The following is a 21,864-nucleotide window of genomic DNA, read 5'->3' as shown; positions in this document are numbered from 1 at the left end:
TTAGGTTCCTACACGCCTCTGATCACATTTTCATTAGCTGGTCAATACATAACCTTGCTTTACGTGTGTTTCTGTTTACAGACACCTTGATATATACATTGTTGATTCATTAACATTGACTGGCCAGCAGCACTGTAATTTCATGCCTGACGGAAGCTAATCAGACACTTGTATTTTCTCTATAAGGCACATCACCCTACCTCTTTGTGCTTAGGAACACTGAACAGCACTTAAGCACTATGCTTGGGGGACCCTTCAGACAGTGAGATCACCATGAAAAAACACAAAAATGTGAAAAACGTGACACTAAATAAACTGTGAAAAGGATAGTTGTTTTTGGTGTGAGAGCTGAAACAAGGAAGTGTGTTGCCTAATTGGACCTAAGCTGGGGATGTACACACTGGGCACGTTGTTTTTGCTGCTCTGTGTCTGAATATGACAACAAAAGCACTATGAGTATTAACTTTGGGGTTAAAGATCAATTTTAGCAAGTGGGCAAATTCACAAATACAGAATCCATGAATAATGAGGATCAACTGTACTATGCATTAAGTGCTGTATTTTCTAAATCTGCTAGGATGGGTCAGGAAATGCTTCATTTGAGACTGTTAAGATACAGTTACAGCAGTATGTAGCAATAGGTTTATGGATAGCAAATGGCCTGGTGTGGCTGGAATTAAAAGGGCCCCTTTAAGGAGGAGCAAGAGATGATGTTTAAACATTTGGGGGGGGGGGGGGCATGTGGTCCTTATGCCTCGTATGACCTTTATGTCATGTTAAGTAATTTGAATTTTATAGGTGATGGGGAGCCAGTGAATGATTTTAACCAGGAGGAAACGTGGTCATATTTGTATTTTGGAAAGCTCACTCTGATGGTGGTATTGGGGATAGATGAGGTAAAAATAAAATGAACAGAAGGTTTTAGAAGTTAAGGTGAGAGAGGATGAGAGGATGAACTAAGGAAATGACAGTGGAGATAAAGAATAAGGGATGTGTTTGTAAGATACACAAGATAACAGATTGAAAGGTCTTAGTAGCAGATTAGGTAGCAGGAATAAAGAAAATTGAACAGTATGTCTGGATGCCACTAATTGAGATAGGGAATACTGGAGGGTGACCAGATTTAGGAAGTGATTTGATGAGTTTTGGGCATGATGAGTTCATTGTGTCTGTGGGATATTTTTACAGAGACTAGGCAAGATAATATAGTCTGAAGCTCAGGAGATAGAGCTTTGAGAGACATTAGCATGTATTTGTTAATTGGTTGATGAATATCTGAATGCCTTCCAGTGTCAAGGCACTATCCTGTGCTAGAGGAGCCAAAACAGTAAGTGAATTTCTAGTAAGGGGAGACAGACAACAAGTACAGATACTTTCAGATGAGTACTATGATGAAAACTGACAGGGAGGGAGAGTAACTGAGAATGTGTGTGAGGGAGAGGAGCTTGTTTAGATTGGGTGTTAGGGCTCACTTTCTGGGGAGGTGACATTTATTTTTCAGTGAATCCAGGTTTTCTATTTTATTTTATTTTATTTCATTTTTTTGGGGGGCCGGGGGAGTGCGTTGGATCTTTATTTCTGTGCACAGGCTTTCTCTAGTTGAGGTGAGCAGGGGCTCTTCTTCGTTGTGGTGCTCAGGCTTCTCGTGGTGGCTTCTACTATTGTGGAGCACGGGCTCTAGGTGCGTGGGCTCAGTAGTTGTGGCTTGTGGGCTCTAGAGCGCAGGCTCAGTAGTTGTGGCGCATGGGCTTAGTTGCTCCATGGCATGTGGGATCTTCCCGTACCAGGGATTGAACCTGTGTCCCCTGCATTGGCAGGTGGATTCTTAACCACTGCGCCACCAGGGAAGTCCCAGGAGGTGACATTTATACTGAAACAAAAATAAAGAGAATAAGGATATGCATGTGGATATCTGGAAAGATCATTTCAAGCAGAGAGAACAGAAACTGATAAAGATGAGAGATGGGAAATAAACTGGGCATGTTTGAAGAAGAGAAGAGGGCCAGTGTGACTAGAGATGAGCGGACCAGGGGGAGAGAGTTGTAGAGATGAACTCAGAGGAGAGTACAGGGTGCCAAATCATGAAGGCTCTGTAGGTCATGGTCAAGAGTGAACCTATTTACAGGGCAGAAATAGAGACACAGGCGTAGAGAAGGAACGTGTGGACATGGGGGACCGGGGTGGGGCAGGGGGGATAAATTGGGAGATTGGGATTGACATATGTACACTACCATGTGTAAAACAGATAGCTAGTGGGAACCTGCTGTATAGCACAGGGAGCTCAGCTCTGTGCTCTGTGACAACCTGGATGGGGGGTGGGTGGGAGGGAGGAGATGTATGTATACATATAGCTGATTCACTTCATTGTACAGCAGATACTAACAAAACATTTTAAAGCAACTGTACCCCAATAAAAAGTTTGGATATTTTTCTAAGCGCGGTGGGAAGCCTTTGGACAGTTTTAGCACAAGAGTAACAAAATCTGTTTATGTTTTAAATGATGGCTCTAGCCAATCGGGAGAATATTGTTGAGAACTAGAATGAAAGGGGACCAACTGAATGACTACTGAAGTAAATGAGCAAGAGATGGTGGTGGCTTAGAGTAAAATGATAGCCACCAGGAGAACAAGAGTTGGATTTTGAGTCAGTTATTTAAGATTATGTACTTTTCTTCTATTACCTCCATCATGGCTGAATTTAAAAAAACACCTTATCATTGGATTTGTTTTGTAAACATATTTTTGTAAGTGCATTGTAAAGTGTTATCTTGAAAAAACTACCAATGAAATTTATTCAAAAATAATCTAGTTTGGGGGATACTAAAAAAGATTCAAATTTGCATGTTTAATACAATCTGGCAGTGATTCTATAGTCATAGTTTATGTTTATTAGTCCTTATTGTATAAAAAACACTTTCAGACAGTTCTGCTGGTTCAGTTATAATACTACCTATTTTCTTATAATAAAGCAAAGGAGCTTTAAATTGCTTAATTAATGGTTAGGTCAGTAAAAGTGTATTAAAAGCAGGGCTATTGCATTGTGAGAGTAAATTAGGAACAGCACTTTTTGAGCTGGTTTTTTTTTTTTTTTTTTTAAATCTCTGTAGATCTAGCTTTTTTCTGGATGAGCTCTGTACTTTAACCAGGATACTTTTGGAACAGCATGGAACCGGGACCAGAGTGGGGAAAGATTAGAGGAGACCAGTTAAGAGGCTTTTAAAATAGTCTAGACAAAACTCTAAACCAAAGGTCAGAGATGAAATTGTGATGAGGATGAATTTTTGAGACTTTTAAGTAGTAAAATGAGAAGGATTTTGAGGAGAATTCGATGTCAGGGTTAGGGAGCAGAAAAAAAATCAGATGATTATGAGATGTTAAGCTTTGGAGAATGGGTGGAAGGTGATGTCATAATAATGAGAGCTAGAATCTTTAGTTAGGGTGAGTGAGTAGTTTTGAAAATGGTAAATTAAAGGCACCATCTTTGGGATTCCCAGGGAAAGTGCATTAAGAAGGCAGTTGGAGAAAAGTGAGTGCTGTAACTAAGATTTGAAAATCATATTCAGATAGAAATTGGTTGAAGCCCTAGAAGTGAATAAGATCACTCAAGAAAAGAATGAATATCTGAGGAACACCAACAGTAGTGATGGTCTGCCCTCAGGCAGGATGTGGACAGAATATGGGACTGATTTTTCAGTTAGCTTATTCCTAAACATACGTAGGAAGCTTGAGGACAGTGGTGGCTAGGGAAGCCAGGTAGCAGAGGCTGAATGGGAAGGCGGAGAACTGAAGAAAAGATGGCCAGGGTGAACTACTCTTTAGAGAAGCTTGGTGTGATGGGGAAAAGGAGAGAGAGGAGGATGCGACTTAAAAGGGAAATGGGGTTCAAAATAGGGATTTTATTACTGAAATAAAAATATTATTACTTTTTCAGTAAAATGTTTTTACTGAAAGATGAGGAAGATATTAACGTTTATAAATGTTGGTGTTACAAACGAAGAAAAAATACTAAAGTTGCAGGAGAGGAATAACCCATGAATCATGGTCCTGCAGTGGGTGGGAGGGACTTGATTCATCATGCAGACAGCAGCTTCGTAGAGGATGAGGGGCATATTTTCTTGTGAGATTTGAGGAAAAGGGGTAAGTAATGGTGCTGATATAGTTAATTCTACAAGTGGAGGGGAATTTCAGTAAATCATAAACGATAGCCTCTTTTTCTTTTACTTCTGACAAAATCATCTGCTGGCTAGGGTAGTAAATGTTTGAAATAGAGAATGTGAGAGAACCAAGGGGCAAGTAATAGAAGTGTGAGCAGTATTTGGGACGTTGCTGATTTGGGGAGAAATAGGGAAATTTGAGCATATTGAAAAACCTGTAGGGGATAAGAATAGAAAGGAGGGCAATGAAAGGAAGGAAAGAGCTGTGGAAATCAGAAGTGAGGGGAGATGGAGACAAACTTGATTCCCAGATAGTTTTGTCTAGGGCTGCCTTGACTGAAATGAGTGCAGGCAAGCTGTAGCCAAGCCACTGGGTGAATCTTTTCACTCAGTCTAAATGCAATTTTATCAAACCAAAGCATATGAAGGAAATTCTGTTAAAGCAGAAAACTGTCATTATAGAAAAGGACTTGTAAGAACTTTCTGCAATTGAAACAATATTTTTATGTAACCTTTTAAAAATTTTTGAGAGATTAGAAATTACCATATTTCTGGTTCATTTTGTTACCAGTATTCTCAAAACATGGTATTCAGCTCCTTAACTGCTAGAACTGAAGGGCTGGCAAGGATATCCAGTGTGTCTAGTGTTTATGCTTACCATAGGGAAAATTGCAATGAGAAAAAGACTAAAATAGTACCAGCATTCAGTTGTCATTTTATCTATTTAGAGTGTTCTTTCACCACTTTGAACATATTGCATGTTCCTCAAGTTTCTTACAACCAGAAAGTCTTCCAAATGAGAAATGTGAGGTTAAAGCCTAAAATAATGTCTTCATTTTGGATAGGATATAGCTGCTCTCACCGAGGTAGGACTTCTCTGGACTTTATAAATTTCTAAAACTTTTAAAATAATTAGCGTGGCTATTCTATGCAGGGTTTCCATCTGGACCTATAGAATGAAGTTTTCTAATATTGTAGATTGTTTGACATTCCATACAAGAACTCCCTATGTGGGGAGACCATGTTGCCCTATCTTCTTACGTGAGCACTCCTGCCCAGAAGACGTGGTTGAGTGGCATTAAACCTTTGAGAAGAGAATGTTTCCTTCTTTTTCACCATCAATAATATATTTTTGTGCTTTTCTTTTAATGCAGTGCCTAGTACTTACTTTTATGTAATGTTTTGCTCAGTGCCTTAAAGGCTGATATAAGCAGAAGTGAACAGCAGCCTGAGTGTTGAGTGAGATAAGAATAAAATATTCCAAATTGATAGCTAATTCTAGTAGCTTAAAAAATATTTTTACATAGAGAGATCTGTCATTTTAGTGTAAGAATACTGTAATCTGAAAATTGTAGTTGATTACAAATCATTGATATTTGAGCTCCAGTTCCTAGTTGCAGTGGAATTAGTGGTATGTGAGTTAAGGAAAATGATATGAGTTAAAACCAGATAAACATGGCAGTTAAATAGAAGAAGCAGTTTTATGATGAATTAAATAAGATTGATTAAAAAGTTTCCTTTTGTTAAAGTTAAATCTTTATACTTATGAATGCAGAGAAAATACTTTTGAAAATTAAAAGTATTCTATGTAGGTTTTTAAATATTGATTTTAAATGCTACATTTTAATGGACTGTTTTACGTAAATACATTTCATGTCATATTCTATACAAAGGAGAATTTAATGAAGCATATCATCCAAAGACAACTTGGTCTTCCCAGGCTTTTTCGCCTTTAAAGAAAAAGTCCTGTTTGTTTTTAACTCTGCAAGAACAATTGTAATTCTGATTTTTCTGCGTTCAAACTGGTTACTGTTTACACATGAGAGGCATATTTTTTGGTGGTGTGTTTTCATATTAAATTATTAATGCATGTATAGATGAAAGACTGTCTTGCTCTTTATCTCTATTTCTTGCTCCCCAGAGGCTACTACTTTGAACTTTTTGACTGATTCTTTTGGCACTTAGCTCCATATCATATGGTATGCTTATGTGGTTGATTTCTTGACTTTTTGGTTTTAACCATTACAGAAGATGAGGATTCAGCCCTTTTTTTCCACTCTATCCCTTCCCTCTCTAAATATATATGTATAAAACATATGGACACCAAGTGGGGAAAGCGGGGAGGGTTGGGGGGGAATGAACTGGGAGATTGGGATACCAAATTGTACACTCTAAATATATGTAGTTTATTGTATGTTAACTGTATCTCAATAAAAGTTCTTATAAAAATAAAAATATATGTATATACACATGATCCCTCAATTATCCCAACATTTATATTAATATTTTTATTAAATCAGTATTTATTTATTAATTGATCCATTAGTAAACTGTAGTTACCTTTTCCATTTCTGTGTTTTTATTTTCTTGGAGTTAATAATTGTTTTCTGAGTTTTCCATATATACTACTTATCAATAATTCAAACCCCAAAATCTTTGCTAGTTTTTGAATTCACCTTTCAATATGTTTATCCAAGTTTATCAACTTGATTTTCTTGAAGATGTCACTCCTGGGACCTTCTCACTAGTCCAGGATGGATTCATTATTCTCCATACCTCATGCACACTTGTCACTATCTTCCTGAGAATCACTTTTGCCTTTCTCCTGGATTGCATCTTCTAGTTCCTTTACTTATATCTTCCCCTTTTCTGTTTTGCCCCTTTATTACATGCTCAGAAGGCAGCACATCTTTTTTTTTTTATCTTTCCAAGAAAAAGTGTTTCTAGATTAGTTTTATGAAACCTTAAAGGTAAGTCTGAAAATTATTTTTTTTCTTTTTTTTAAATATTTATTTATTGGCTGCGTTGGGTTTCGTTGCTGCACACGGGCTTTCTCTAGTTGCTGCGAGCAGGGGCTACTCTTCATTGTGGTGCGCAGGCTCCTCTTTGTAGTGGCTTCTCTTGTGGAGCACAGGCCCTAGGCGCGTGGGCTTCAATAGTTGTGGCACATGGGCTCAGTAGTTGTGGCTCACAGGCTCTAGAGCAGAGGCTCAATAGTTGTGGCGCATGGACCTAGTTGCTCCATGGCATGTGGAATCTTCCCAGGGCAGGGCTCGAACCCGTGTCCCCTGCATTGGCAGGCAGATTCTTTACCACTGTACCACCTAGGAAGTCCTGAAAATTACTTTTAACTGTCCTCACACTTGATTGATAGTTTGGGTGGAAATGCTTTGTTTTGTTTTTTAAATACATCTTTATTGGAGTATAATTGCTTTACAATGTTGTGTTGGTTTCTGCTGTACAACAAAGTGAATCAGCTATATGTATACATATATCCCCATATCTCCTCCTTCTTGAGCCTCTGTCCCATCCTCCCTATCCCACCCCTCTAGGTCGTCACAAAGCACTGAGCTTATCTCCCTGTGCTGTGCAGTGGCTTCCTACTAGCTAGCTATTTTATTTTACATTTGGTAGTGTATATGTGTCAGTGCTACTCTCCCACTACGTCCCAGCCTCCCCTTCCTCCCGTGTCATCAAGTCCATTCTCTACGTCTGCGTCTTTATTCCTGCCCTGTCACTAGGTTCCTCAGTACCATTTTTCTGAATTCCATACATATGTGTTAGTGTACTGTATTTGTTTTTCCCATTCTGACTTACTTCAGTCTGTATGACAGTCTCTAGGTCCATCAGAGGAAATGTTTTTAAATGTATCATTTCATCATCTTCTATCTTTAGATGTCATCATTGAAAAATTCAGAAGTACTTGATTCCTAATTCTTGACATGTGATTGTGGTTTTTTCTTCCTTTGTCTCCAGTGTTCTGAAATGTCACAATGATGTGTATGCCTCTATTTTATCTGTTTCACTGGGTGCTCTATGCCCCATTTAGTCTAGCAACTTACCACTTTCAGTTCTGGAAAATATTGTTTCATTAGTATTTTTCTCCCATCTGCTTTGTCTATTTTTCTTTCTATAACTCCTCTTATTTAGATGCCCTCTGTTAGTCCTCTAATTTTTTCTCTTCTATTTTTCTACCTCTGTACTTTTCTACTTTTTGATATTTTCCCAAAATTGTCTTTCATAATTTCTATTACATTTTTTATTAATACTTTGCATTTTTATTTTAGAAGCTCTTTTGTTTCCCCTGGATGTTCCTCTTCTGTAGCAATCTTGTTCTAGTTTCATGAATACAGTATTTTCTTATATCTCTGAGAATTTTAATGATTGTTTCCTTCACCCTTGAATAGTTTTATTATTCCATGTAGATTCTACCTGTTTGTCTATTCTGGTCTCTATCATTCATGTTCTAGGCTTTTCTCAGCATCTGAGATCCCAACATTAATAGTTCACTTTTTTTAAATTGGAGTATAGTTGCTTTATAATGTTGTGTTAGTTTCTGCTGTACAGCAAAGTGAGTCAGCCACACGCATACACATATCCCCTCTTCCTTGGATTTCCCTCCCACTTAGGTCACCACAGAGCACTGAGTAGAGTTCTCTGTGCTATACAGTCTGTTCTCATTAGTTATCTGTTTTATACATAATAGTGTATATATGTCAATCCCAATCTCCCAATGCATCCCATCTCCCTTTCCCCCCCTTGGTATCCATACATTTGTTCTCTGCATCTTTGTCTTTCTGCTTTGCAAATAAGTTCATCTATACCATTTTTCTAGATTCCATATGTATGCACTAATATAGGATATTTGTTTTTCTTTTTCTGACTTCGCTCTGTATGACAGTCTCTAGGTCCATCCACGTCTCTGCAAATGGCACGATTGTATTCCTTTTTATGGCTAATATTTCATTTTATAGATGTGCCACATCTTCTTTGTCCATTCCTCTGTTGATGGACATTTAGGTTGCTTCCATGTCCTGGCTAATGTAAATAGTGCTGCAGTGAACATTGGGGTACACGTATCTTTTTGAATTATGGTTTTCTCTGAGTATATGCCCAGGAGTGGGATTGTTGGGTCATATGGTAGTTCTATTTTTAGTTTTTTAAGGAACCTCCATACTGTTCTCCATAGTAGCTGTATCAATTTACGTTCCCACCAATAGTGTAAGAGGGTTCTCTTTTCTCCACATCCTCTCCAACGTTTATTGTTTATAGATTTTTTGATGATGGCCATTCTGACTGCTGTGAGGTGATAGCTCATTGGAGTTTTGATTTGCATTTCTGTAATAATTAATGATGTTGAGCAACTTTTTCATGTGCCTCTTGGCTGTGTGTATGTCTTCAAAGAAATGTCTATTTAGATCTTCTGCTCATTTTTTGATTAGGTTGTTTGTTTTTTGATATTGAGCTGCATGAGCTGTTTGTATATTTTGGAGATTAATCCCTTGTCAGTTGCTTCATTTGCAAATATTTTCTCCCATTCTGAGGGGTGTCTTTTCACCTTGTTTATGGTTTCCTTTGCTGTGCAAAAGCTTTTGAGTTTTATTAGGTACCATTTGTTTATTTTTGTTTTTATTTTCATTACTCTAGAAGGTGGGTCAAAAAAATCTTGCTACAGTTATGTCAAAGAGTGTTCTTCTGCCTGTGTTTTCCTCTAAGAGCTTTATAGTGTCTGGCTTACATTTAGGTCTTTAATCCATTTTGTTTATTTTTGTATATGGTGTTATGGAGTGTTCTGATTTCATTCTTTTACAAGTAGCAATCCAGTTTTAGTAGCACCACTTATTGAAGAGACTGTTTTCTCTCCATTGTATATTCTTGCCTCCTTTATCAAAGATTAGGTGACCATAGGTACATGGGTTTATCTCTGGGCTTTCTATCCTGTTCCATTGATCTATATTTCTGTTTTTATGCCAGTGTCATACTGTTTTGATTACTGTAGCTTTATAGTATAGTCTAAAGTCAGGGAGCCTGATTCCTCCAGCTGCATTTTTCTTTCTCAAGATTACTTTGGCTATTTGTGGTCTTTTGTGTTTCCATACAAATTGTACAATTTTTTGTTTTAATTCTGTGAAAAATGCCTTTGGTAATTTGATAGGAATTGTATTGAATCTGTAGATTGCTTTAGGTAGTATAGTTATTTTCACAATATTGAATTTTCCAATCTAAGAACATGGTGTATCTCTCTGTGTTGTCATTGCTTTCTTTCATCAGTATCTTACGTTTTCCAAGCACAGGTCTTTTGCCTCTTTAGGTAGGTTTATCCCTAGGTATTCTATTCTTTTTGTTGCAGTAGTAAATGGGATTGTTTCCTTAATCTCTCTTTCTGATCTTTTGTTGTTAGTGAATAGGAATGCAAGGGATGTCCGTGCATTAATTTTGTATTCTGCAGCTTTACCAAATTCATTGATTAGCTCTAGTAGTTTTCTGGTGGCATCTTTAGGATTTTCTGTGTTTAGTATAGGTCATCTACAAACAGTGACAGTTTTACTTTTTCTTTTCTAATTTGGATTCCTTTTAATTCTTTTTCTTCTCTGAATGCCGTGGCTAGGACTTCCAAAACTATGTTGAATAATAGTGGTGAGAGTGGACATCCTTGTCTTATTCCTGATCTTAGAGGAAATGCTTTCAGTTTTTCACCATTAAGAGTGATGTTTACTGTGGGTTTATCATGTATGGCCTTTATTATGTTGAGTTAGCTTCCCTCTGTGCCCACTTTCTGGAGAGGTTTTTTTTTTTTTTTATCATAAATGGGTGTAATAGCTCATTCTTATTGGGTTGGCCTAAAAGTTTGTTTAGTTTTTTCCATAAGACGGCTCTAGTAACACTTAGTTGTCCTTAACTTCATTCAAAACAAGTTTGTTAATTGTATTGTGATAGCTGTTATATGACCATGCATTAAAAAAAAAAACTTATCAAAATTGGGGAATTTTTGTGTAGCCATTTTAATATTGAAGATGGAAGAAAAAAGCAACATTTTCAGTATATTATGCTTTATTATTTCAGTAAAGGTAAAAACAACTGAAATGTAAAAAAAAGATTTGTGCAGTGTATGGAGAAGGTGCTATGATTGCTCGAACATGTCAAAACTGGTTTGCAAAGTTTCATGCTGGAGGTTTCTTGCAGGGTGGTGCTCCACAGTTGGGTAGACCAGTTGAAGTTGATAGCGATCAAATCGAGACATTAATTGAGAACAGTCAACGTTATACCACACAGGAGATAACTGATATACTCAAAATATCCAAATCAAGTGTTGAAAATCATTTGTACCAGCTTGGTTATGTTTATCGCTTTTTGTTTGGGTTCCATGTAAGTTAAGAGAAAACTGTCTTGACTGTATTTCCGCATGAGATTCTCTACTTGAATGTAACAAAAACATTCCGTTTTTAAAACAAATTGTGACAGGCTATGTAAAGTGGATACTGTACAGTAATGTGGAATGGAAGAGATCATGGGGCAAGCGAAATGAACCACCACGCCCCACACCAAAGGCTGGTCTTCATCCAAAGAAGGTGATGTTGTGTATATGGTGGGATTGGAAGGGAGTCCTCTATTATGAGCTGCTTCTGGAAAACCAAACAATTAATTCCAACAAGTACTGCTCCCAGTTAAACCAACTGAAAGTGGCACTCAACGAAAAGCGTCCAAAATTAGTCAACAGAAAATACATAATCTTCTATCAGGATTACACAAGACCACATGTTTTTTTGATGACTAGGCAAAAATTGTTACAGCTTGGCTGGGAAGTTCCAATTCATGTGCTGTATGCAACAGACGTTGCACCTTCAGATTTCCAGTTATTCTTCACAAAAGTCTCTTAATGGAAAAATTTTAATTCCCTGGAAGACTGTAAAAGGCACCTGGAACATTTCTTTGCTCAAAAAGATAAAAAGTTTTGGGAAGATGAAATTATGAAGTTGCCTGAAAAATGGCAGAAGGTAGTCAAACAAAACGTTTATATACATTGTTCAATAAAGTTCTTGGTGAAAATGAAAAGTGTCTTTTATTTTTACTTAAAAACTGAAGACACTTTTTGGCCAGTGCAGTAACAGTAGAGACCTAAAACCATGGAGCTCTGTTTGCATGTTGAGCTTCTCTAGCCATTCTGTGACTGGATTGTTTGGTGGTAACGCCTAATCTTGATGTCTGTCCACTTAGGCTGGTCATATTCTCTAGAGAAGACTCTTCACATCTACCTAGATAAAGACCAGGCTAAAGGCTTTTGATAGTCAAGAGGGAGAAGCAGGTGGAAGGGTTGACTCATCATTCAATAATCCTGTTTTCCATATGATTTCATTGTCCTTTGTTCAGCAATACTTCTTACCTTACTCTCTCCAGAAGATCAGCTTCTAGTTTTCAGTCCTGCATGAGTGAGAGTGAAGAGTAGCAAGTACCCTGAAAGAAGGGTGGGGTTGAATTATTGATAAGTAGTATATATGAAAAACTAAGCAAATAAATATTAACTTCAAGAAAATAAAAACGCAGGAATGAAGAAAGGTAACTACAGTTTACTAACATGAATACTGACCTAATATTATCTGAGTCTTCTTATTGTAGTTCCCCTCACCTCAAGTACCTTGGGCTGCTAATTCCTCAGCCTTTGGAAGATTTTGTTGTGTAAATGAAATGATTTTCTGCTTTTCCTGTAGCTAGTTTAGAGTTTAGCCCCTTGGGTTTGCTAAATCACTCTTTTATCCCTATGTTTTACAGCTTCCAAAGTCAATTTTTCTCTAATTCTCCACACCTTTGTAAACTTATGCCTTTAAAAATAAAATAAAGTTACACACACACACACATCTTTATTACATTTTAAAGAGATTTTAGGTGAGAGCAAAATTAGGTGAATTCAGCTTATTTTAACCTAGAAGTATTGATATTTGTCCTCTTGAATAAAAATATTTGTTCATTTTACTTTTGTTTTTCTATTTACTATTCTTTCAAGCTTGACACTTAATTTTGTCAAGTCCAAATATGCCAAAATGTTGGAGCCTATCAGAAATGTTTCTGCTTTCTAACCATGTTTATTTTTAATTATGCCTTGGGTAAAAGGATCTGTGATGAAGAGCACCCTTCAGCTTTCCCTTCCCAAAGAAGATTGTTTGCTCTAAGAGCCGTTACAACCATCCTTGCTTTGCTTCAATTTGAATTTTTCTTTAGATCTCTTCATTGTTAACACAAGAAATGAATTGGTTCATTTGGCGTACTGATGCTATTTCAAACTCAAACTAATCCCCAAGTGACTTTGTATTTTACTTTGGTATGTGTCAGTTGTTGATTATACACAATTTGATCCCCAATCAGAGCTGAAAGCTAGATAATATAAGGAAAAATTATTTAGAGCATTAGTTAAACGTTTATTAAACATTTGTTGAGTACTTGTTATATACAAGGCTCTATACTGAGAGCTAAAATAGTAGAGAAAGCTCTTGTTCTTGGAGAGGTTACAATTTAACAAGGAGAAACAGGGAACAAACATGGAATACCTAGTGAATGCTGGGAAACCATTCCTTCTGCTTGTTTTACCAGATGTTTGTATTTAAAAATAATTTGAGAAATAGGAAAAGAAATTATGAATGTATATATTCCCTTTGGCTCTTGACTTTATTAGAAATTATAATAGTCTTTTTCTGGAATTACATAATGTAGAGTGACATAATTAAAATCTCTATCAGTTTATCACTTTTCATTCAGCATTTCTTGAATTCTTAATAATCATTTTTAACCCTAAAAGATTACTTTAAGCAAAGAATATGATAGAAAAAAGAAGATAGGTAATTTGCCAAAAAAAAAGAGTTTTATATTTAATACTTTTCTTATAGATTTCAGTACGTGTTTGATTCCATGACTATCTTTCACAGTTCAGGGAGAAAGAGAATAAAATAGAGTGGTGAGAAGTATCTTAACCCACTGTTGATCTGTAGCATCCAGCATTCCTGGGCCCTTCTGACTGCAAAGAGTTTCTAATGGCCATTTCTGACTATTAACCTAGAATTTTATTTCAGTCATCTGTTGTTCTTGCAGGCATTTACTTTAGTCATCTGTTGCTCCTGAGCATGTTAGTACTGGCAACTCATTTTCTTCCATCTTACTGAACTTTGCAACTGCCTCCAAGTTTCTCAAGGATATTTCTGATTCCATTACTCTGTCCAAACACTTGGCATGGCATTAGGAATGATGAGAGATGGCTGGTGTTGACCAATAGAAATTTGTATCTACTCCTTCAGAGCTAAAATCATAATAAAGTCATACTGCATAGTGGCGAGACTGGGACTAGGAACTGCATTTTCTCATGCCCAGTGTTCTCTCTACTGACCAAACTAAATTTTCATGATTTTTCTTCATATCTGCCACTTGTTGGAATGCAAGCCCTCGGTGACAGAACTCAGGTCGTCACACCCCTGTGCTCTTGGCCAGTCCCTTACAAAATTTTCTGATTTGTTATCCTTTCCGTCTCTTGGACATTTTCCTTCTTTCTTTAGGGAAAATGTTGAGATTGTTTTGTACAGAGATCATATATGGGAAATAATCTGTGATTATGATCTGTGCTTATAATCTGTGATTACAGCTGGGAAAGATGAGCATGATTTGGGGCCAGTCATTTACATTTATCGTATGTAAATATGATATATGTATTTTTTTAACCTATTGACTTACTGCTGGTCAGTCTCTTAAACTTTCAGGGCCTCATTTTTCTCATCTTTAAAATGGAGATAATACTTATACCCTCCACCTTACGACAATTTTCTGAGACTAAAATGGGATAGGAAATGTAGGAAAAGGTAATAATCTACACATAAGGTGGTTATTATTTGAACTTAAATAGAGGCTTAGAGCAACACTTAGGATTCTCAGGGAGAATGCAAGGATGAATATTAAAGTGACTAATGAAGGTGGGAGATGATGGACAATTAACCTTAAGATGAAATTAAAATATATATCTACAATGGTATGCCGGCTTGATTCAAGGATGGAGGAATTGTAAAGAATAAGGGATTGCGAAGACTTTTATACTGACACCAGTTGATGGCTTTGATTAAATTAGCATGTGTGGGTGTGTTTATATTAGCAGAAAAGTCTAAAAGAACTCTTACAAAAGGGGCTCCTTAAAGCAACAATAGTAAATTCTTCCTCAGTCACTTAATACAAATAGAAAAAGATGGTCTATTTCGTCATTTTACAATTGTGAGAGTAATACAGCCTGATAAATATTTATCAAGAATCAATATAGAAGTTAATTCTTAGTTATCTCATACCAAATACCCAGGAGCTACATGCAGAAACTACAGTTTTCAGTGTGTGTGTGTGTGTGTGTGTGTGTGTGTGTGTGTGTGTGTGTGTGTGTGTGTGTGTGGCTAACAGTAGAAGGTAAGTTGTTCTCATTTATTCCCACAGTGGCTTGAAGGCTCTGTTTTCTTTTTGAAATTTATAAAGGTTGCCATTAGGGTAAAAGTGGGGGAAAAAATACCTGATTTGTAGAATGAAAATGTAAAAAATTAAGAGTAATTGTTAAGTGAATTTCATTCATTGTAATGCTTAACTGTAGGCATTAAAATAGTCTTGTAACTTAAAGTGCACCTGTTAAAATTATGAAAAGGTATTATTTAATGTGACATAGAGTGAAATGGCTTACTAGGAGAGAAATCCATGATAAAAAGTACAAACTAATACATAAGGCATGAGGTATTTTAGGGATAAAGTGTTCTATATGAGGAGATTATCTTTGGAGAGACAAATCCATGACTTGAGAAATGAGGCTAAGCATTTTTGCCTAATAAAATCTTGCACATAAGGGTACTTAATTTTATTAGGTAAAGTGGTTTTCTTTAATCCTTGTAAGTCTGTACAGAAACCTCTAGGAACCTTCATGATACTGACTCTCCAGATATACAGTTCGTAATTTGAGCAGCTCATTTGTTCATTGTTTTGTTACACAGGTATGCACAAATATATTAATTTTGTAACAATTTTAACATATTACCTGATAGAGCCAAGAGCCCTTTTAACTAACCCTTCTTTCAATCTCTGCTCCTTCTCCAGGGGTAACACGTGTTATACATTGCTTTATATCTTTCTAGACCGATTCCTGTATATTTGCATATTTATACCTGTGGAAAAGATAAAGTATTGTTTTGTGTGCTTCATTTCTATATATATGACACAATACTATCTTTATGACATTTGCTGCTTTCCACAGAAAAACGTGTCTTGGAGATCTTTTTTCACGCTAGTGCATATAAAACCATGTTGTTCTTTTAATGGTTGCAGATTGTTCACAGGGTGGGGATTCAGGCATTCCCCCAGTGAGGAACACAGGCTATTTCTGGTTTTTCCCATGTTTTCCAGTAACGTCACAATGAGCATCCTAAAAAGTTGCCTCATTAAAAGCAATATTACCAGTTATCATGATGCCTTTCACTTGATGATAAGTGGTGATGATGAAGGTTTAGTACAGTTAAAACTTTGATTTTTTTTTTTTTTTTAAATTGGAAACATTACTTGAATTCTGGTAATGGTGGCATGAAGAGGCTGGCAGTTCCTCTCTGCAAAAAGCAAATAGAAAACCAGACAAAATTGTCAAAAACATCCTTTTAGGGGTATTGGAAATTGACCAAAAGCAGTTAAAAAATTGACTTTGCACAACTGTGAGGGCTTGGGGTGAGAACGGCTTGAGTCTGTGATCTTCTGGCCTGGGCCCTTCCTAGATTCCTCCTCAGGAGTGCCCTGCTGCCCCCACCCTCCTCAGGTGATGAAAACTGAAGCTTTACCAGCTTGGAACTAGCTGAGAAACCCAGCAACTTTGCTGCCAGAGAGGTGGTGGTGGGAGAGTAGCTTGATTTAGGAAAGAAAGGAATGAGAGGGGACACAAAAACCTGTGGCTTTACAAGTACAAAATGCTGGATTTGGTTAGAAACAGAAGGAGAAAACCTGCTGCCTTGCAAGCTCAAGGTTGTGGGCCTGCTTTAGGGTTAGCAGTGGACCAGAAGAAGTTTAATAGAGAAACCCCAGAAATGAGAGAACTAAAGAAGGGCTGAGATAGCTCTCTATACAGCTCTGGTTGACATGGCAACTACGTATGTAAAGGGGAGACCCAACAGAGCGTGGCAAAAAGTTCAAACCAAAGGACACTGGAGAACTGGCTACCGTGTTGAATGCATTCCCCAATCTATACACAAATCAACTGGTAGAGGCTAGATGTCTTACAGGCTTGAAATGTTTGAGCACAACCATTGTCCAATTCATTGGCTGACCATTAAGCTATACAGACATAGGCACACTCACTAGGAAGCCAGGCTAAAATATAAAAGTAAGAATTTAAAAACTGAATAGAGATGTCCCAACTGCATACCATGTAGGGAAACTGATTCTGCAGTTGAAGTCCAGATGAATTACTAAAAAAGACCCAACATCTTCGAAAAATATAATATATTAAAGGTTCATTTTTCAAACAGAAACTGATGAAAAAAAAAAAGAAAACCTAGGAAAACATAACCCATAATCACAACAGTCAGTGGAAACTGGGAGTGGGCTTGATGTTGGATTTAACAGAGACTTCAAATTGGCTATTTTTTTAATAAATATTTATTTACTTATTTATTGGGTCTTTGTTGCTGTGTGTGGGCTTTCCCTAGTTGCGGCAAGCAGGGGTTACTCTTATTGCAGTGCGAGGGCTTCTCATTGCGGTGGCTTCTCTTGTTGCGGAGCAAGGGCTCTAGGTGCATGGGCTTCAGCAGTTGTGGCACGTGGGCTCAATAGTTGTGGCTCAAAGGCTTAGTAGCCCTGTGGCACGTGAGATCTTCCCAGACCAGGGATGGAACACATGTCCCCTGCATTGGCAGGCGGACTCTCAACCACTGCTCCCCCAGGGAAGCCCGAAATTGACTATTTTTAATGTTCAAAGAATTAAAGGGCAGTATGTTAGCAACACTTAATATAGGATGCCAGTAAACAAATTAGAAAAGTAGAAGAAAATAGGAATTATAGATTTGAAAAGTACAGTAGTTGAAATGAACAATTCATTGGATAGGCTCAATAACAGATTTGAGATGCCAGAGAAAACCTGAAGAATATAAAGTATTCACTCCAAAGAAAGAGAAAAAAAAAATATTGAGAAAAGAGGATAGAGCCTCAGAGACCTGAGGGACAATGGCAGACATTTCAACATAGATGTAATGAGAGTGCCAGACAGAAAGGAAGGAGAGAAGGGACAGAAAAAATATTTGAAGAAATAGTGGCACCAAACCACCCCAGATTTGGTGGAAATAATAACTTAAAAAGGGTTCCATTAAGAAAGAGTAAGCACACTCTACCTTGTCTCTTCCACTGAATGCAGCCATAAGAACTGGACAGCGTAGAGGAGTAGCTATTTGGAAAGTCAATAGTAGCAGGTGGATTGGAGAAGACAGCCAGAAATTTAAGTTCTATTGAATCAATGGTGAGTTTACTGTGCCTTTTTTTTTTTTCTTTTTTTTTTTTTTTGCTTTGTTATCCCTGGACCTAATGCCAAACCTAGAGCATCAGAATGGACAGCTAGAACTCCAGAAACTCTCTGGTTCTGGTTTAAAGAGAAAGATGCTCAATAAGAGTGCAGGTTATTTCTCTCCCCACCCTCACCCCTCATGTGTACTTGCGCACATTCTGCTGCCCAGCCCCCAGGAAGTCTTTGGCAGCAGTGTTGAAGCAGCTACAGCAGCTAAGAGGAGCCTAACTAAAACTCCCAAAGCGAGAAATCTTCCTCTTCAGTTGGAAGAGTTGTAGTTCTTGTCGTGTGTGTGTGTGTGTGTGTGTGTGTTTCTCTGTTCTCTGGTTGCCTGAACCAGGTCATGAGCCCAGTTATAGAAAGTACGCTGCAGAGTGGGTTAAGTTATGCCCCAGATTTCTGGCTGAGAATCAGTCTAAAGAACATCCCATAGAACCCAAAGTGCTGGGCAGATTGCAGAAGAGGTTTAGAAAGAGACTTCTTAAAGTTGTTGTGCACTCCTGGGCTCATCCTTGAGATGTGCATGTGTGGATCTCTCCCTAAAGAGCACATGTAAATGTTTAGTACTGAAGTACTAATAGACCACCAATTAAGTCCCAGACTGGCTCGTGGGTGGTACGTATGTGGGACTGATCCAAATAACACTGGAAATTTTGAACAGTTCACTGGTTTCTTATAAAGTTAAATATACACTCACCATGTGATCTAGCAATCGCATTCCTAGGTATTTACCAAAGAGAAATGAAAACTTAAGTTCACAAACAAGGGTGTGGATAGGCATGGATGATTGAACTAAAATGGCATTGGTACCTTAGAGGGTTGGAATTTTGAGGGCTGAATTCAGCTGAGTTAATTGCTTGCTAAAACAAAGTAACAACACTCTCCCTAAGATTTCAATATGACAGTCTTATATTATTAAAAATGTACAACATACAATCCAAAAGTCCTTGGCATGTTGAAGAACCTGGAAAACCTTTACTCACGTAGGCAGAGATAATCATCAGACACCAACACTGAAATGACACAGATGTGGGAATCATCTGAGAAAGATTTAAAGCAGGTTTTATAAATATGCTACAGCAACTAAGGGTGAGCTCTCTTGAAATGAATGGAAATATAGAATGTCTCAGTAAAAGAAATAGGAAAGAGAAAAACCAAATGGAAAACTTGGAACTGGAAAATAAAATAAAAAACTCATTGGACAAGCACAATAGCAGAATGGAGATGACAGTCCATGAAGGTAGATCAGTAGAAATTTATCCAAATTGAAAAATAAACAAAACTAGTTGAAAGAAAATAATGAGCGGAGCTCTAGGGACCTATGGGATGATACCAGAAGGTCTAGCATTATGTTTCATCAAACACCTAGAAGGAAAAAAGAAAGAATATAGTACAGAAATGAATGTTTGAGGAAATAGCGGCTGAAAACTTCCCAAATATGGTAAAAGACATAAACCTTTTCTTGTAGACTCAAGAGGTTCAGTGAACCTCAGATGGAATAAGCCTAGTGAAATCCATGTCCAGAAACAATGTAATGAAATTGCTAAAACAAGATAAAGAAAAAAAATACAGAAAGCAAAAAACAAAAGACCAGTAATAGAGGAACTATTTGAATGAATGTGGATGTCTCATCAGAGACCATAGAGGCCTGAAGGAAGTGAAACAATGTTTTAAACATCCTCCAGGTTGGGGTGGAGGTGGAGGGGTGTCAATCCAGTGAAACTGTTCTCCAGAACCTTTTTTTTTTCTTTTTTTCTTTTTTCTTTTCTTTCTTTCCCTTTTTTTTTTTTTTTTTGAGAGGACTTTTCTCTGAAAGCATTGCACATAATAGAAAATTGTTTCTAAGTAAGATTACCAGAAAGTTACACTAGCTGCTTTTGCAAGGCATTTGCTTAGTTCATAGTAGGAAGATGGATAAGTTCATTTAAAATGGTAGTTCAGGGCTTCCCTGGTGGTGCAGTGGTTAAGAATCTGCCTGCTAATGCATGGGACACAGGTTTGATCCCTGGGCCAGGAAGATCCCACATGCCGAGGAGCAGCTAAGCCCACATGCCGCAACTACTGAAGTCCGTGCATCTAGAGCCCATGCTCCAAAACAAGAGAAGCTACCGAAATGAGAAACCAGCGCATTGCAACAAAGAGTAGCCCCCGCTTGCCACAACTAGAGAGAGCCTGTGCACAGCAACGAAGACCCAATGCAGCCTAAATAAATAAATAAATAAATAATAAAATCTTTAATAAAGTAAAACGGTAGTTGACTTTCCTTTCTGAATTAAACTTGTCATCAGAGGATGACCAAGTACAAAGTGGGTTAGTCAAGATGATTAAATTAGGGAAAAAACCCAACTAAGTTAATTTTTTAAAGAAACAGTGTTTTTAAGGTGGGAAAATTGTAATTAAATTGCTGTTTTTGAGATGCATTTTTCACTGACACTTTGAATAATTAGTAGCAGTCACAATGAGAGATGATTGAAGAGATTGGATTGCAGAATGTTAGATAAAACAGAGTAGCATTTACATGTTTTTAGTAGATCAGTCATTTAAATTTGTTGTATAATCTCATGACATATCAATGCCATTTCTATTTTACAGGTAAGAAAATAAGTGTAGTTGAAGTTTTCTTTAATGCTATATTGGAGAAGATGAGATTAAAATTCAGAATTTAGCTCTCTATTTTAATCACTTTTTGCTGCACATGTTCTCAGCATTTATATTGATACGTCTTTATGAGGCAATTCATTATTATTATAACAAATAATGAAATAAGGATCTCTTGATGGAGATGTAATTGATACAAGCTGTTTATAAAGGACAGTTTGACAGTATCTGACAATTGAAAATTCATGTTTCCTTTGATCTAGCAATTCTACTTTTAGTATTTACTTACTGATGATGTGTACATAAGTGTTTATGTGTGTATAGATGTGGACATACAGGTGTTGATTTTAACACTGATTATAACTGCAAAAAATGGAAGCAACCTGTATATATCTTTCAGTAGAGGACAGACTAAATAAATATTGATGCATCCATATAGTGAAGTGTTAGATATATTGAAAAGAATGGGCTCCAACATGGAAAGATTGCTGAAATATTTTATTCATAAAACAATCAAATTCATGTAAATAAAAAAGGATATATTCAAATACAAGGATAAATTTTGCTCGGAAGGCTAGAAAGAAAATCTGGAGAAAGTCAATTTTTGTATTTTAAAATATTTCAGTATAGTGAAACTTCCTTTCACCATACAGGTGTATATATATACACATATATATATACACATGTGAATATATATTGAATTTTTTAAAATAATATATGTTAAGTTTTTTAACTCATTATTCATCAAAACTTTGACATTTTTTTGACTGGTATTAAATGTTACCAGTAATAAATGGCA

At 36.9% G+C, this 21,864-nt stretch overlaps 1 protein-coding gene across 2 annotated transcripts in view; it reads left to right on the top strand.

The window, feature by feature from the left end:
* Window positions 1–21,864, top strand: part of PALS2 (protein associated with LIN7 2, MAGUK p55 family member) — a 105,205-nt gene that overhangs the window by 16,644 nt on the left and 66,697 nt on the right. The gene's annotated exons all lie outside the window — the stretch shown is intronic.

The sequence above is a fragment of the Hippopotamus amphibius genome, chromosome 4 (genome assembly GCF_030028045.1).
Source record: "Hippopotamus amphibius kiboko isolate mHipAmp2 chromosome 4, mHipAmp2.hap2, whole genome shotgun sequence".
Taxonomy (NCBI): Eukaryota; Metazoa; Chordata; class Mammalia; order Artiodactyla; family Hippopotamidae; genus Hippopotamus; species Hippopotamus amphibius.
The sequence above is the reverse complement of the archived record's forward strand: the minus strand, read 5'-3'. Positions and strand labels throughout refer to the sequence as shown.